The 17,500-nt window shown below is 35.4% G+C and overlaps 1 protein-coding gene across 1 annotated transcript in view; it reads right to left on the bottom strand.

Moving 5' to 3' along the window:
- Positions 1-17,500, bottom strand: part of dcc (DCC netrin 1 receptor) — a 670,683-nt gene that overhangs the window by 15,396 nt on the left and 637,787 nt on the right. The window lies entirely within an intron of this gene.

The raw sequence follows: 17,500 nt of genomic DNA on the forward strand, positions 1-17,500 counted from the left end.
CCTGGTAAGGGACCTCAGCTCTGAATAACAAAGTAAACAAGAGATCTATAGGTGCAGGTATGATTTGTAGAAGGCTTTTGTTCTTAGATATTGAGGCAGCAAGTTGTGCTGCTCTAAGGATTGTGGGTATAGGCAGGCAGAGGGAGCAGAGAGGGATAGAGGAGAGAGTAGTCTGTGTTTGACAGACAACGCTGACAGCACAGAGCAGCGTGGGGCACGGAGTATTGCTGTTCTGCGCCTGTTCTGTGAGGGAAGGAGAGAGGGAGGGAAGGAGAAAAGGAGGTAAGGAGAGAGGATAAGAAGGAGGGAACAGTGTGGGGTTCTGCGTCTCTTCTCTCCGTCTCCAGGATTAATGGCCTGACCATCTAAATGAGCTACCTGGGCTGGGTATTATCTGCATAATTTAACTCTGCAAATTATAGCAGCACCTGCTCGGCACACTCGCAACAGTGGGAGGGAAAGGTAGTTGGGGAAACTCTGGCTCCAGACTTAATAATAGGATCAACCCTCCCCTTGGCGCCGCTGTGATAGGCTGGATAGATCACATCATAGAGCAAGAGGAGAAAGAAAACAACAAGTGTGAATATCACATCAAATTGACAGTGTATTGGTCGGCGTACACCGATGTGCAGATGTTATTGCAGCTGCAGGGAAATGCTTGTGTGTCTAACTCCAACATTACATTAGCAATAAAAACTATTAAACTATTATATAATCCAAAAAAATAAACATAATAGGAATGAGATATATATATATATATACACGTAATGGTGTGTTTTGTATGTAAACATTATTAGAGTGACCAGTGTTCAATGACTTTGTACATAGGGCAGCTGTCTCTAAGGTGCAGGGTAGAGTACCGGGTGGTAGCCAGTAGTAACAGTCTCTAAGGTGTAGGGTAGAGTACCGGGTGGTAGCCGGGTAGTAACAGTGACTAAGGCTAGTGATGGCTGTTTAACAGTGATGGCCTGGAGATAGAAGCTGTTTTTAACTCTCTCGTCACAGCTTTGATGGACCTCTGTGATCTCCGCTTCTAGATGGTAGCGGGATAAATGGTAGCTGGTAGCTGGTAGCTGGTAGCTGGTAGCTGGTAGCTGGTAGCTGGTAGCTGGTAGCGGGATAAATGGTAGATGGTAGTTGGTAGCTCGAGTGGCTGAGGGAGGTCCTTGACGATCTTTCAAGTTTTGAGTGAAATGCCTTTCTTGCTCTAAACCCAATAACGCAGTAATCAATAACAATGCAGAACAAAAACACACCAGAAATGAGAAAGAAGAAGAACACGAGAAAGTTAATACTATACTATATACAGGGTCAGTTAATACCATACTATATACAGGGTCAGTTAATACCATACTATATACAGGGTCAGTTAATACCATACTATATACAGGGTCAGTTAATACCATACTATATACAGGGTCAGTTAATACCATACTATATACAGGGTCAGTTAATACCATACTATATACAGGGTCAGTTAATACCATACTATATACAGGGTCAGTTAATACCATACTATATACAGGGTCAGTAAATACCATACTATATACAGGGTCAGTTAATACCATACTATATACAGGGTCAGTAAATACCATACTATATACAGGGTCAGTAAATACCATACTATATACAGGGTCAGTTAATACCATACTATATACAGGGTCAGTAAATACCATACTATATACAGGGTCAGTAAATACCATACTATATACAGGGTCAGTTAATACCATACTATATACAGGGTCAGTAAATACCATACTATATACAGGGTCAGTTAGTACCATACTATATACAGGGTCAGTTAATACCATACTATATACAGGGTCAGTAAATACCATACTATATACAGGGTCAGTTAGTACCATACTATATACAGGGTCAGTAAATACCATACTATATACAGGGTCAGTAAATACCATACTATATACAGGGTCAGTAAATGCCATACTATATACAGGGTCAGTTAATACCATACTATATACAGGGTCAGTAAATACCATACTATATACAGGGTCAGTAAATACCATACTATATACAGGGTCAGTTAGTACCATACTATATACAGGGTCAGTTAATACCATACTATATACAGGGTCAGTTAATACCATACTATATACAGGGTCAGTTAATACCATACTATATACAGGGTCAGTAAATACCATACTATATACAGGGTCAGTTAATACCATACTATATACAGGGTCAGTTAATACCATACTATATACAGGGTCAGTAAATACCATACTATATACAGGGTCAGTTAATACCATACTATATACAGGGTCAGTAAATACCATACTATATACAGGGTCAGTAAATACCATACTATATACAGGGTCAGTAAATGCCATACTATATACAGGGTCAGTTAATACCATACTATATACAGGGTCAGTAAATACCATACTATATACAGGGTCAGTAAATACCATACTATATACAGGGTCAGTTAATACCATACTATATACAGGGTCAGTTAATACCATACTATATACAGGGTCAGTTAATACCATACTATATACAGGGTCAGTTAGTACCCATACAGTTATATACAGGGTCAGTAAATACCATACTATATACAGGGTCAGTTAGTACCATACTATATACAGGGTCAGTTAGTACCATACTATATACAGGGTCAGGTAATACCATACTATATACAGGGTCAGTAAATACCATACTATATACAGGGTCAGTTAGTACCATACTATATACAGGGTCAGTTAATACCATACTATATACAGGGTCAGTTAATACCATACTATATACAGGGTCAGTTAATACCATACTATATACAGGGTCAGTTAATACCATACTATATACAGGGTCAGTTAATACCATACTATATACAGGGTCAGTTAATACCATACTATATACAGGGTCAGTTAATACCATACTATATACAGGGTCAGTTAATACCATACTATATACAGGGTCAGTTATACCATACCATACAGGGTATACCATACTATATACAGGGTCAGTTAATACCATACTATATACAGGGTCAGTTAATACCATACTATATACAGGGTCAGTTAGTACCATACTATATACAGGGTCAGTTAATACCATACTATATACAGGGTCAGTTAGTACCATACTATATACAGGGTCAGTTAGTACCATACTATATACAGGGTCAGGTAATACCATACTATATACAGGGTCAGTAAATACCATACTATATACAGGGTCAGTTAGTACCATACTATATACAGGGTCAGTTAGTACCATACCATATACAGGGTCAGTTAATACCATACTATATACAGGGTCAGTTAGTACCATACTATATACAGGGTCAGTTAGTACCATACTATATACAGGGTCAGGTAATACCATACTATATACAGGGTCAGGTAATACCATACTATATACAGGGTCAGTTAATACCATACTATATACAGGGTCAGTTACTATATACCATACTATATACAGGGTCAGTTAATACCATACTATATACAGGGTCAGTAAATACCATACTATATACAGGGTCAGTTAGTACCATACTATATACAGGGTCAGTTAATACCATACTATATACAGGGTCAGTAAATACCATACTATATACAGGGTCAGTTAATACCATACTATATACAGGGTCAGTAAATACCATACTATATACAGGGTCAGTAAATACCATACTATATACAGGGTCAGTAAATGCCATACTATATACAGGGTCAGTTAATACCATACTATATACAGGGTCAGTAAATACCATACTATATACAGGGTCAGTAAATACCATACTATATACAGGGTCAGTTAGTACCATACTATATACAGGGTCAGTTAATACCATACTATATACAGGGTCAGTTAATACCATACTATATACAGGGTCAGTTAGTACCATACTATATACAGGGTCAGTTAATACCATACTATATACAGGGTCAGTAAATACCATACTATATACAGGGTCAGTAAATGCCATACTATATACAGGGTCAGTTAATACCATACTATATACAGGGTCAGTAAATACCATACTATATACAGGGTCAGTAAATACCATATTATATACAGGGTCAGTTAGTACCATACTATATACAGGGTCAGTTAATACCATACTATATACAGGGTCAGTTAATACCATACTATATACAGGGTCAGTTAGTACCATACTATATACAGGGTCAGTTAATACCATACTATATACAGGGTCAGTTAGTACCATACTATATACAGGGTCAGTAAATACCATACTATATACAGGGTCAGTTAGTACCATACTATATACAGGGTCAGTTAGTACCATACTATATACAGGGTCAGTTAATACCATACTATATACAGGGTCAGTTAGTACCATACTATATACAGGGTCAGTTAGTACCATACTATATACAGGGTCAGGTAATACCATACTATATACAGGGTCAGTAAATACCATACTATATACAGGGTCAGTTAGTACCATACTATATACAGGGTCAGTTAGTAAATACCATACTATATACAGGGTCAGTTAATACCATACTATATACAGGGTCAGTTAATACCATACTATATACAGGGTCAGTTAGTACCATACTATATACAGGGTCAGGTAATACCATACTATATACAGGGTCAGGTAATACCATACTATATACAGGGTCAGTTAATACCATACTATATACAGGGTCAGTTAATACCATACTATATACAGGGTCAGTTAATACCATACTATATACAGGGTCAGTAAATACCATACTATATACAGGGTCAGTTCAGTACCATACTATATACAGGGTCAGTTAATACCATACTATATACAGGGTCAGTAAATACCATACTATATACAGGGTCAGTTAATACCATACTATATACAGGGTCAGTAAATACCATACTATATACAGGGTCAGTAAATACCATACTATATACAGGGTCAGTACAGGGTCAATACCATACTATATACAGGGTCAGTAAATACCATACTATATACAGGGTCAGTAAATACCATACTATATACAGGGTCAGTAAATACCATACTATATACAGGGTCAGTTAATACCATACTATATACAGGGTCAGTTAATACCATACTATATACAGGGTCAGTTAATACCATACTATATACAGGGTCAGTTAATACCATACTATATACAGGGTCAGTTAGTACCATACTATATACAGGGTCAGTTAGTACCATACTATATACAGGGTCAGTTAATACCATACTATATACAGGGTCATACATACTATATACAGGGTCAGTTAGTACCATACTATATACAGGGTCAGTTAATACCATACTATATACAGGGTCAGTAAATACCATACTATATACAGGGTCAGTTAATACCATACTATATACAGGGTCAGTAAATACCATACTATATACAGGGTCAGTAAATACCATACTATATACAGGGTCAGTTAATACCATACTATATACAGGGTCAGTTAATACCATACTATATACAGGGTCAGTTAATACCATACTATATACAGGGTCAGTAAATACCATACTATATACAGGGTCAGTAAATACCATACTATATACAGGGTCAGTTAATACCATACTATATACAGTGTCATACTATATACAATACCATACTATATACAGGGTCAGTAAATACCATACTATATACAGGGTCAGTTAATACCATACTATATACAGGGTCAGTAAATACCATACTATATACAGGGTCAGTTAATACCATACTATATACAGGGTCAGTTAATACCATACTATATACAGGGTCAGTAAATACCATACTATATACAGGGTCAGTTAATACCATACTATATACAGGGTCAGTTAATACCATACTATATACAGGGTCAGTAAATACCATACTATATACAGGGTCAGTAAATACCATACTATATACAGGGTCAGTTAATACCATACTATATACAGGGTCAGTAAATACCATACTATATACAGGGTCAGTAAATACCATACTATATACAGGGTCAGTTAATACCATACTATATACAGGGTCAGTTAATACCATACTATATACAGGGTCAGTAAATACCATACTATATACAGGGTCAGTTAATACCATACTATATACAGGGTCAGTAAATACCATACTATATACAGGGTCAGTTAATACCATACTATATACAGGGTCAGTTAATACCATACTATATACAGGGTCAGTTAATACCATACTATATACAGGGTCAGTTACCATACCATACTATATACAGGGTCAGTAAATACCATACTATATACAGGGTCAGTAAATACCATACTAAATATACAGGGTCAGTAAATGCCATACTATATACAGGGTCAGTTAATACCATACTATATACAGGGTCAGTAAATACCATACTATATACAGGGTCAGTAAATACCATACTATATACAGGGTCAGTTAGTACCATACTATATACAGGTTCAGTTAATACCATACTATATACAGGGTCAGTTAATACCATACTATATACAGGGTCAGTTAATACCATACTATATACAGGGTCAGTTAATATACTATATACAGGGTCAGTTAATACCATACTATATACAGGGTCAGTTAATACCATACTATATACAGGGTCAGTTAATACCATACTATATACAGGGTCAGTAAATACCATACTATATACAGGGTCAGTTAATACCATACTATATACAGGGTCAGTAAATACCATACTATATACAGGGTCAGTAAATACCATACTATATACAGGGTCAGTAAATACCATACTATATACAGGGTCAGTTAATACCATACTATATACAGGGTCAGTAAATACCATACTATATACAGGGTCAGTAAATACCATACTATATACAGGGTCAGTTAGTACCATACTATATACAGGGTCAGTTAATACCATACTATATACAGGGTCAGTTAATACCATACTATATACAGGGTCAGTTAATACCATACTATATACAGGGTCAGTAAATACCATACTATATACAGGGTCAGTTAGTACCATACTATATACAGGGTCAGTTAGTACCATACTATATACAGGGTCAGTAAATACCATACTATATACAGGGTCAGTAAATACCATACTATATACAGGGTCAGTTAGTACCATACTATATACAGGGTCAGTTAATACCATACTATATACAGGGTCAGTTAATACCATACTATATACAGGGTCAGTTAATACCATACTATATACAGGGTCAGTTAATACCATACTATATACAGGGTCAGTTAATACCATACTATATACAGGGTCAGTTAATACCATACTATATACAGGGTCAGTTAATACCATACTATATACAGGGTCAGTTAATACCATACTATATACAGGGTCAGTTAATACCATACTATATACAGGGTCAGTTATACACAGTTAATACCATACTATATACAGGGTCAGTTAGTACCATACTATATACAGGGTCAGTTAATACCATACTATATACAGGGTCAGTTAGTACCATACTATATACAGGGTCAGTTAGTACCATACTATATACAGGGTCAGGTAATACCATACTATATACAGGGTCAGTCAGTTAATACCATACTATATACAGGGTCAGTTAGTACCATACTATATACAGGGTCAGTTAATACCATACTATATACAGGGTCAGTTAATACCATACTATATACAGGGTCAGTTAGTACCATACTATATACAGGGTCAGTTAGTACCATACTATATACAGGGTCAGGTAATACCATACTATATACAGGGTCAGGTAATACCATACTATATACAGGGTCAGTTAATACCATACTATATACAGGGTCAGTTAATACCATACTATATACAGGGTCAGTTAATACCATACTATATACAGGGTCAGTAAATACCATACTATATACAGGGTCAGTTAGTACCATACTATATACAGGGTCAGTTAATACCATACTATATACAGGGTCAGTAAATACCATACTATATACAGGGTCAGTTAATACCATACTATATACAGGGTCAGTAAATACCATACTATATACAGGGTCAGTAAATACCATACTATATACAGGGTCAGTAAATACCATACTATATACAGGGTCAGTTAATACCATACTATATACAGGGTCAGTAAATACCATACTATATACAGGGTCAGTTAATACCATACTATATACAGGGTCAATACCATACTATATACAGGGTCAGTTAGGGTACCATACTATATACAGGGTCAGTTAATACCATACTATATACAGGGTCAGTTAATACCATACCAGGGTCAGTTAATACTATATACAGGGTCAGTTAGTACCATACTATATACAGGGTCAGTTAATACCATACTATATACAGGGTCAGTAAATACCATACTATATACAGGGTCAGTAAATACCATACTATATACAGGGTCAGTTAATACCATACTATATACAGGGTCAGTAAATACCATACTATATACAGGGTCAGTTAGTACCATACTATATACAGGGTCAGTTAATACCATACTATATACAGGGTCAGTTAATACCATACTATATACAGGGTCAGTTAGTACCATACTATATACAGGGGTCAGTTAATACCATACTATATACAGGGTCAGTTAGTACCATACTATATACAGGGTCAGTTAGTACCATACTATATACAGGGTCAGTTATACCATACTATATACAGGGTCAGTTAGTACCATACTATATACAGGGTCAGTTAGTACCATACTATATACAGGGTCAGTTAATACCATACTATATACAGGGTCAGTTAGTACCATACTATATACAGGGTCAGTTAGTACCATACTATATACAGGGTCAGGTAATACCATACTATATACAGGGTCAGTAAATACCATACTATATACAGGGTCAGTTAGTACCATACTATATACAGGGTCAGTTAATACCATACTATATACAGGGTCAGTTAGTACCATACTATATACAGGGTCAGTTAATACCATACTATATACAGGGTCAGTTAATACCATACTATATACAGTTAATACCATACTATATACAGGGTCAGTTAGTACCATACTATATACAGGGTCAGTTAATACCATACTATATACAGGGTCAGTTAGTACCATACTATATACAGGGTCAGTTAATACCATACTATATACAGGGTCAGTTAGTACCATACTATATACAGGGTCAGTTAGTACCATACTATATACAGGGTCAGTACCATACTATATACAGGGTCAGTTAGTACCATACTATATACAGGGTCAGTTAATACCATACTATATACAGGGTCAGTTAATACCATACTATATACAGGGTCAGTTAGTACCATACTATATACAGGGTCAGTTAATACCATACTATATACAGGGTCAGTTAATACCATACTATATACAGGGTCAGTTAATACCATACTATATACAGGGTCAGTTAATACCATACTATATACAGGGTCAGTTAATACCATACTATATACAGGGTCAGGTAATACCATACTATATACAGGGTCAGTTAATACCATACTATATACAGGGTCAGTTAGTACCATACTATATACAGGGTCAGTTAGTACCATACTATATACAGGGTCAGTTAATACCATACTATATACAGGGTCAGTTAGTACCATACTATATACAGGGTCAGTTAGTACCATACTATATACAGGGTCAGGTAATACCATACTATATACAGGGTCAGGTAATACCATACTATATACAGGGTCAGTAAATACCATACTATATACAGGGTCAGTTAGTACCATACTATATACAGGGTCAGTTAATACCATACTATATACAGGGTCAGTTAATACCATACTATATACAGGGTCAGTTAATACCATACTATATACAGGGTCAGTTAATACCATACTATATACAGGGTCAGTTAATACCATACTATATACAGGGTCAGTTAATACCATACTATATACAGGGTCAGTTAATACCATACTATATACAGGGTCAGTTAATACCATACTATATACAGGGTCAGTTAATACCATACTATATACAGGGTCAGTTAATACCATACTATATACAGGGTCAGTTAATACCATACTATATACAGGGTCAGTTAATACCATACTATATACAGGGTCAGTAAATACAATACTATATACAGGGTCAGTTAGTACCATACTATATACAGGGTCAGTTAGTACCATACTATATACAGGGGTACCAGTAATACCATACTATATACAGGGTCAGGTAATACCATACTATATACAGGGTCAGGTAATACCATACTATATACAGGGTCAGTTAATACCATACTATATACAGGGTCAGTAATACCATACTATATACAGGGTCAGTTAATACCATACTATATACAGGGTCAGTTAATACCATACTATATACTATACTACAGGGTCAGTTAGTTAGTACCATACTATATACAGGGTCAGTTAATACCATACTATATACAGGGTCAGTAAATACCATACTATATACAGGGTCAGTTAGTACCATACTATATACAGGGTCAGTTAATACCATACTATATACAGGGTCAGTTAATACCATACTATATACAGGGTCAGTTAATACCATACTATATACAGGGTCAGTTAATACCATACTATATACAGGGTCAGTAAATACCATACTATATACAGGGTCAGTTAGTACCATACTATATACAGGGTCAGTTAATACCATACTATATACAGGGTCAGTTAATACCATACTATATACAGGGTCAGTAAATACCATACTATATACAGGGTCAGTAAATACCATACTATATACAGGGTCAGTTAATACCATACTATATACAGGGTCAGTTAATACCATACTATATACAGGGTCAGTTAATACCATTAATACCAGTTAGTAAATACAGGGTCAGTTAGTACCATACTATATACAGGGTCAGTTAGTACCATACTATATACAGGGTCAGTTAATACCATACTATATACAGGGTCAGTTAATAACATACTATATACAGGGTCAGTTAATACCATACTATATACAGGGTCAGTTAATACCATACTATATACTATATGGGTCAGGTAATACCATACTATATACAGGGTCAGTTAATACCATACTATATACAGGGTCAGTTAATACCATACTATATACAGGGTCAGTTAATACCATACTATATACAGGGTCAGTTAATACCATACTATATACAGGGTCAGTTAATACCATACTATATACAGGGTCAGTTAATACCATACTATATACAGGGTCAGTTAATAATAATAAGGGTCAGTTAAATAATATATACCATACTATATACAGGGTCAGTTATCCATACTATATACAGTCATATGTGCATACATACTATATACAGGGTGGTACTATATACAGGGTCAGTTAATACCATACAGGGTCAGTTAATACCATACTCAGTTATACAACTATACCATGTTCTACCAACTGAGCTCAGTTAAAGCATACATAAGGGTCAGTTAATACCATACTATATACAGGGTCAGTTAATACCATACTATACTATATACAGGGTCAGTTAATACCATACTATATACAGGGTCAGTTAATACCATACTATATACAGGGTCAGTTAGTACCATACTATATACAGGGTCAGTTAGTACCATACATACTATATACCATACTATATACAGGGTCAGTTAATACCATACTATATACAGGGTCAGTTAATACCATACTATATACAGGGTCAGTAAATACCATACTATATACAGGGTCAGTTAATACCATACTATATACAGGGTCAGTTAATACCATACTATATACAGGGTCAGTTAATACCATACTATATACAGGGTCAGTTAATACCATACTATATACAGGGTCAGTTAATACCATACTATATACAGGGTCAAGGGTACCATACTATATACAGGGTCAGTTAGTACCATACTATATACAGGGTCAGTTAATACCATACTATATACAGGGTCAGTTAATACCATACTATATACAGGGTCAGTTAATACCATACTATATACAGGGTCAGTTAATACCATACTATATACAGGGTCAGTTAGTACCATACTATATACAGGGTCAGTTAATACCATACTATATACAGGGTCAGTTAGTACCATACTATATACAGGGTCAGTTAATACCATACTATATACAGGGTCAGTTAATACCATACTATATACAGGGTCAGTTAATACCATACTATATACAGGGTCAGTTAATACCATACTATATACAGGGTCAGTTAATACCATACTATATACAGGGTCAGTTAATACCATACTATATACAGGGTCAGTTAATACCATACTATATACAGGGTCAGTTAATACCATACTATATACAGGGTCAGTTAATACCATACTATATACAGGGTCAGTTAATACCATACTATATACAGGGTCAGTTAATACCATACTATATACAGGGTCAGTTAATACCATACTAGTTATACAGGGTCAGTAAATACCATACTATATACAGGGTCAGTAAATACCATACTATATACAGGGTCAGTTAATACCATACTATATACAGGGTCAGTTAATACCATACTATATACAGGGTCAGTTAATACCATACTAAATACAGGGTCAGTTAGTACCATACTATATACAGGGTCAGTTAGTACCATACTATATACAGGGTCAGTTAATACCATACTATATACAGGGTCAGTTAATAACATACTATATACAGGGTCAGTTAATACCATACTATATACAGGGTCAGTTAATACCATACTATATACTGGGTCAGGTAATACCATACTATATACAGGGTCAGTTAATACCATACTATATACAGGGTCAGTTAATACCATACTATATACAGGGTCAGTTAATACCATACTATATACAGGGTCAGTTAATACCATACTATATACAGGGTCAGTTAATACCATACTATATACAGGGTCAGTTAATACCATACTATATACAGGGTCAGTTAATACCATACTATATACAGGGTCAGTTAATACCATACTATATACAGGGTCAGTTAATACCATACTATATACTGGGTCAGTACCATACTATATACAGGGTCATACTATATACAGGGTCAGTTAGTACCATACTATATACAGGGTCAGTTAGTACCATACTATATAGGGTCAGTTAATACCATACTATATACAGGGTCAGTTAATACCATACTATATACAGGGTCAGTTAATACCATACTATATACAGGGTCAGTTAATACCATACTATATACAGGGTCAGTTAATACCATACTATATACAGGGTCAGTTAATACCATACTATATACAGGGTCAGTTAATACCATACTATATACAGGGTCAGTTAATACCATACTATATACAGGGTCAGTTAATACCATACTATATACAGGGTCAGTTAATACCATACTATATACAGGGTCAGTTAGTACCTATATACAGTTATATACTATATACAGGGTCAGTTAGTACCATACTATATACAGGGTCAGTTAGTACCATACTATATACAGGGTCAGTTAATACCATACTATATACAGGGTCAGTAAATACCATACTATATACAGGGTCAGTTAATACCATACTATATACAGGGTCAGTTAGTACCATACTATATACAGGGTCAGTTAGTACCATACTATATACAGGGTCAGTTAGTACCATACTATATACAGGGTCATACATATATACAGGGTCAGTTAATACCATACTATATACAGGGTCAGTTAATACCATACTATATACAGGGTCAGTTAATACCATACTATATACAGGGTCAGTTAATACCATACTATATACAGGGTCAGTTAGTACCATACTATATACAGGGTCAGTTAGTACCATACTATATACAGGGTCAGTTAGTACCATACTATATACAGGGTCAGTTAGTACCATACTATATACAGGGTCAGTTAATACCATACTATATACAGGGTCAGTTAATACCATACTATATACAGGGTCAGTTATATACTATAGGGTCAGTTAATACCATACTATATACAGGGTCAGTTAGTACCATACTATATACAGGGTCAGTTAGTACCATACTATATACAGGGTCAGTAAATACCATACTATATCACAGGGTCAGGGTAAATACCATACTATATACAGGGTCAGTTAATACCATACTATATACAGGGTCAGTTAATACCATACTATATACAGGGTCAGTTAATACCATACTAAATACAGGGTCAGTTAGTACCATACTATATACAGGGTCAGTTAGTACCATACTATATACAGGGTCAGTTAATACCATACTATATACAGGGTCAGTTAATACCATACTATATACAGGGTCAGTTAATACCATACTATATACAGGGTCAGTTAATACCATACTATATACAGGGTCAGTTAATACCATACTATATACAGGGTCAGTTAATACCATACTATATACAGGGTCAGTTAATACCATACTATATACAGGGTCAGTTAATACCATACTATATACAGGGTCAGTTAATACCATACTATATACAGGGTCAGTTAATACCATACTATATACAGGGTCAGTTAATACCATACTATATACAGGGTCAGTTAATACCATACTATATACAGGGTCAGTTAGTACCATACTATATACAGGGTCAGTTAATACCATACTATATACAGGGTCAGTTAATACCATACTATATACAGGGTCAGTAAATACCATACTATATACAGGGTCAGTAAATACCATACTATATACAGGGTCAGTTAATACCATACTATATACAGGGTCAGTTAATACCATACTATATACAGGGTCAGTTAATACCATACTAAATACAGGGTCAGTTAGTACCATACTATATACAGGGTCAGTTAGTACCATACTATATACAGGGTCAGTTAATACCATACTATATACAGGGTCAGTTAATACCATACTATATACAGGGTCAGTTAATACCATACTATATACAGGGTCAGTTAATACCATACTATATACAGGGTCAGTTAATACCATACTATATACAGGGTCAGTTAATACCATACTATATACAGGGTCAGTCAGTACTATACAGGGTCAGTTAATACCATACTATATACAGGGTCAGTTAATACCATACTATATACAGGGTCAGTTAATACCATACTATATACAGGGTCAGTTAATACCATACTATATACAGGGTCAGTTAATACCATACTATATACAGGGTCAGTTAATACCATACTATATACAGGGTCAGTTAATACCATACTATATACTGGGTCAGTTAATACCATACTATATACAGGGTCAGTTAGTACCATACTATATACAGGGTCAGTTAGTACCATACTATATACAGGGTCAGTTAGTACCATACTATATACAGGGTCAGTTAATACCATACTATATACAGGGTCAGTAAATACCATACTATATACAGGGTCAGTTAATACCATACTATATACAGGGTCAGTTAATACCATACTATATACAGGGTCAGTTAATACCATACTATATACAGGGTCAGTTAATACCATACTATATACAGGGTCAGTTAATACCATACTATATACAGGGTCAGTTAATACCATACTATATACAGGGTCAGTTAATACCATACTATATACAGGGTCAGTTAGTACCATACTATATACAGGGTCAGTTAGTACCATACTATATACAGGGTCAGTTAGTACCATACTATATACAGGGTCAGTTAGTACCATACTATATACAGGGTCAGTTAATACCATACTATATACAGGGTCAGTAAATACCATACTATATACAGGGTCAGTTAATACCATACTATATACAGGGTCAGTTAGTACCATACTATATACAGGGTCAGTTAGTACCATACTATATACAGGGTCAGTTAATACCATACTATATACAGGGTCAGTAAATACCATACTATATACAGGGTCAGTTAATACCATACTATATACAGGGTCAGTTAATACCATACTATATACAGGGTCAGTTAATACCATACTAAATACAGGGTCAGTTAGTACCATACTATATACAGGGTCAGTTAGTACCATACTATATACAGGGTCAGTTAATACCATACTATATACAGGGTCAGTTAATAACATACTATATACAGGGTCAGTTAATACCATACTATATACAGGGTCAGTTAATACCATACTATATACTGGGTCAGGTAATACCATACTAATACCATACTATATACAGGGTCAGTTAATACCATACTATATACAGGGTCAGTTAATACCATACTATATACAGGGTCAGTTAATACCATACTATATACAGGGTCAGTTAATACCATACTATATACAGGGTCAGTTAATACCATACTATATACAGGGTCAGTTAATACCATACTATATACAGGGTCAGTTAATACCATACTATATACAGGGTCAGTTAATACCATACTATATACTGGGTCAGTTAATACCATACTATATACAGGGTCAGTTAGTACCATACTATATACAGGGTCAGTTAATACCATACTATATACAGGGTCAGTTAATACCATACTATATACAGGGTCAGTTAATACCATACTATATACAGGGTCAGTAAATACCATACTATATACAGGGTCAGTTAGTACCATACTATATACAGGGTCAGTTAGTACCATACTATATACAGGGTCAGGTAATACCATACTATATACAGGGTCAGTTAATACCATACTATATACAGGGTCAGTTAATACCATACTATATACAGGGTCAGTAAATACCATACTATATACAGGGTCAGTTAATACCATACTATATACAGGGTCAGTTAATACCATACTATATACAGGGTCAGTTAGTACCATACTATATACAGGGTCAGTTAATACCATACTATATACAGGGTCAGTAAATACCATACTATATACAGGGTCAGTAAATACCATACTATATACAGGGTCAGTTAATACCATACTATATACAGGGTCAGGTAATACCATACTATATACAGGGTCAGTTAATACCATACTATATACAGGGTCAGTTAATACCATACTATATACAGGGTCAGGTAATACCATACTATATACAGGGTCAGTTAATACCATACTATATACAGGGTCAGGTAATACCATACTATATACAGGGTCAGTTAATACCATACTATATACAGGGTCAGTTAATACCATACTATATACAGGGTCAGTTAATACCATACTATATACAGGGTCAGTAAATACCATACTATATACAGGGTCAGTTAATACCATACTATATACAGGGTCAGTTAATACCATACTATATACAGGGTCAGTTAATACCATACTATATACAGGGTCAGTTAATACCATACTATAACCATGAGTTGTTAATCACGAAACAACCCACTCCGCGTTTCTTTTTCCCAGAGAGTTATTTTATATTTTACCTTGCGAAGGACGGAGAACCCCGCCGGCTGAATGGACAGGGACAGTATATCCAGAGAGAGCCATGATTCGGTAAAACAGTCTGTTACAGTCCCTGATGTCTCTGGAAGGAGATCTTCGCCATTGATCTTGTCTACTTTATTGACCGAGTCTGACTTGGGCCCCGCTCCTTCTACCTCTTCCAGCATTGGCTTTTTTTGGTGCAGCAAAGGATCCATGTCAAGGAAGATACATTTCTGCTCAAATTTCTGGTGAGTGAAAACCGAATACATCAAGACACACCTACAGTGCTCAGTGAGGCAGTAGCTGATAGATTGGGAGTAAGGACCGTGACTGAACTGGACTGGAGAGATATGGTTGGCTTCACCACAGATTACAGTCAGCCAGTCAATTATAGTCGACCTGAGGAACAAACCACCTTATTGGAAGTGGATCTAAAACACAAAACAT

The sequence above is a fragment of the Oncorhynchus gorbuscha genome, linkage group LG16 (assembly GCF_021184085.1).
Source record: "Oncorhynchus gorbuscha isolate QuinsamMale2020 ecotype Even-year linkage group LG16, OgorEven_v1.0, whole genome shotgun sequence".
NCBI classification, from domain to species: Eukaryota; Metazoa; Chordata; class Actinopteri; order Salmoniformes; family Salmonidae; genus Oncorhynchus; species Oncorhynchus gorbuscha.